Here is a 3,000-nt window from a genome sequence, read left to right as displayed (position 1 = left end):
AACTTCTCCCGGAAGACACAAGCACACGTGAGTCCGGTTAGCACGTTCTTGACATGTGCTTCCACTGAGACATGGGCTTGAAGCACATGGACCTTCATAATCAAGACAAAAACAACAAATGCACAATTTGGCAAATTATTGCAGTTATTCTAATGAGAGTGCATGTACTATTAAATTGTATCTATTTGTAACATACTTGTAGGTCGTGCAGTTGTCACTTGGCCAACTGCTGTAGTTGTCATTGGAACAGCAGTAGTTTTTGATGGAGCTGCTGTGGTTGTTGTGGTTGGAGCTGCTGTGGTTGTTGTGGTTGGAGCTGCTGTGGTTGTTGTGGTTGGAGCTGCTGTGGTTGTAGGAGTTGTGGTGGTTGTGGTTGTAGCTTCTGATGTGGTTGTGGTTTGTGATCCTGTAGTAGTAGTGCCTGGAGTGGCGGTGTTTGTGGTTGGAGCTGATGTAGTGGTTGTTGTTGAAGCTGGCATGGTTGTGGTTTGACCTCTTGTAGTGGTTATGGTTGGAGTTCCTGTTRAAGCTGGTGTAGTTCTGGTTGGAATTGGAGTGYTTGTGGTTTGAACCCCTGTGGTGGTTGTGGTGGGAGCTCTTGTAGTGGTTGTGGTTTGACCTCCTATAGTGGTTGGAGCTCCAGTAGTTGTTATGGTTGGGGCTGCAGTTGTATTTGGAACTCCTGTGGTTTTTGTTGGAGCTCCTGTGGTTGTTTGAACTAGCATGGTTGTAGTTATTGCTGCCGTGGTTCTGGTTGGATCGAGAGTAATTGTGGTTGGATCCTCTGATGTGGTTGTGGTTGGACCTGCTGACGTGGCTGTAGTTCCTGCTGGTGTGGTTGTGATTACAGCTACTGTGGTGGATGTGGTTGGAGCTTTTGTAGTGATTGTGATTGGTACTCCTGCAGTAGTAGTGGTCAGATCTTCTGTGGTTATAGTTGGAGCTGCTGTGATTGTGGTTGGAGTTCCAGTGGAGGAGGTAGGAGCCTTTGTGGTCGTCATTGGAACATCAGTTGTTGTAGTTGGAGCTGCTGCTGTAGTAGTTGTTGTTGAAGCTGACATTGTTGTGGTTTGAGCTCTTGTAGTGGTTATAGTTGGAGCTCCTGTGGTGGATGAAGCTGGTGTGGTTCTAGTTGGAGCTAGCGTGGTTGTGGTTTGAACTGGCATGGTAGTGGTTGGAACCCCTGTAGTGATTGTGGTTGGAGCTGCTGTGGTTGTTGTGGGAGTTGGAGCTTGTGTGGTTTTAGTTGAAGATGTTGTGATTGTGGTTGGAGCTGCTGTGGTTGGAGCTTTTGTGGTCACCGTTTGACCATCAGTTGTTGTAGTTGGAGTTGATGTGATTGTAGTTTTAGATGCAGTGGTTATAATTGGAGATGCTGTAGCTGTGGTTGGAGCTTCAGTGGTGGTGGGTGGAGCTGCAGATGTAGTTGGAGCGGCTGTTGTTGTGGTTGGAGCTGCTGTGGTCGTGATTGGAGATGCAATGGTTGTGGTTGAACCTGCTGTCGTGGTTGTAGTTCCTGATGGTGTGGTTGTGATTACAGCTCCTGTTGTGAATGTGGTTGGAGCTGGTGTGATTGTGGTTGGTACTCCTGTAGTAGAAGCGGTCAGATTTTCTGTGGTTGTGGTTGGAGCTCCAGTGGTTGAGGTAGGAGCCTTTGTGGTCGTTATTGGAACATCAGTTGTTGTAGCTGGAGCTGATGTAGTAGTTGTTGTTGAAGCTGACATTGTTGTGGTTTGAGCTCTTGTAGTGGTTATGGTTGAAGTTCCTGTGGTGGATGGAGCTAGTGTGGTTCTAGTTGGAGCTGGTGTGGTTTTGGTTTGAACTGGCATGGTAGTGGTTGGAACCCCTGTAGTGATCATGGTTGGAGCTTCTGTGGTTATGGTTGGAGCCGCTGTGGTTGTGGTTGGAGATGCTGTGATCGTGGTTGGAGCTTCTGTGGTTATGGTTGGAGCCTTTGTAGTTGTTGTTGGAACGTCAGTTGTTGTAGTTGGAGCCTTTGTAGTAGTCGTCGTTGAAGCTGACATGGCAGTGGTTGGAACCGCTGTGGTGATTGTGGTTGGAGCTGAAGTGGTTGTGGTTGGAGTTCCTGTAGTGGTTGTAGTTCCTGCTGTTGTGGTTGTGAAGGATGTGGATGGAGCTCCTGTAGTGGTAATGGTTGGTACTCCTGTAGAAGTAGTGGTCAAATCTTCTGTGACAGTGGTTGTGGTTGGAGCTGCTAAAGTTGTGGTTGGAGCTCCAGTGGTTGTGGTAGGAGCCTTTGTGATTGTTGTTGGACCGTCAGTTGCTGCAGTTAGAGCTCCTGTTGCAGTGGTTGGAGTTGGAGCTTCTGTGGTTATAGTTGGTGCTCCTGTGGTTGTGGTAGGAGTTAATGTAGCGGTTGTGGTTTGAGCTGCTGTAGTAGTTGTTGTTGAAGCTAACGTGGCAGTGGTTGGAACCGCTGTGGTGATTGTGGTTGGAGCTGCCGTAGTTGTGGTTGGAATTCCTGTTGTGGCTATAGTTAAAGCGGTTGAGGTTAGAAGTTCTGATGTGGTTTTGGTTGGAGCTGCTGTGGTTGTGGTTGGAGCTTCTGTGGTTTTAGTTGAAGATGCTATGATTGTGGTTGGAGTTGATGTGGTTGAAGTTTTAGCTGCAGTGGTTATCATTGGAGATGCTGTAGCTGTGGTTGGAGCTGCAGATGTAGTTGGAGATGCTGTTGTTCTGGGACCTGCGGTGGATGTGGTTGGAGATTCAGTTATTGTTGCTGGAGCTCCTGTGGTTATAGATGAAGCTTCTGTAGTTGAGGTTGGAGCTGCTGTGGTTGTAATTGGAGCAACTGCGGTAGTTGAAGCTGCTGTGGATGTTGCTGGAGCTTCTGTGGTTGTTGTTGGAACGGTAGTGGTAGTAGTTGGTACTTCAGTGGTTGTAGTTGGAGCCGCTGTGGTTGAAGTTGGAGCTGCAGTCATGGTAGTTGGAGCTGCTGTGGTTGTTGTTGATGCTTCAGTTGTTGTGGTTGAAGCCACT

At 47.9% G+C, this 3,000-nt stretch overlaps 1 pseudogene; it reads right to left on the bottom strand.

The window, feature by feature from the left end:
- The window catches only part of LOC103481793 (mucin-5AC-like), a 29,066-nt pseudogene that overhangs the window by 1,366 nt on the left and 24,700 nt on the right, over positions 1-3,000 (bottom strand).

Source organism: Poecilia reticulata, linkage group LG19 (genome assembly GCF_000633615.1).
Source record: "Poecilia reticulata strain Guanapo linkage group LG19, Guppy_female_1.0+MT, whole genome shotgun sequence".
Classification (NCBI taxonomy): domain Eukaryota; kingdom Metazoa; phylum Chordata; class Actinopteri; order Cyprinodontiformes; family Poeciliidae; genus Poecilia; species Poecilia reticulata.
The sequence above is the reverse complement of the archived record's forward strand: the minus strand, read 5'-3'. Positions and strand labels throughout refer to the sequence as shown.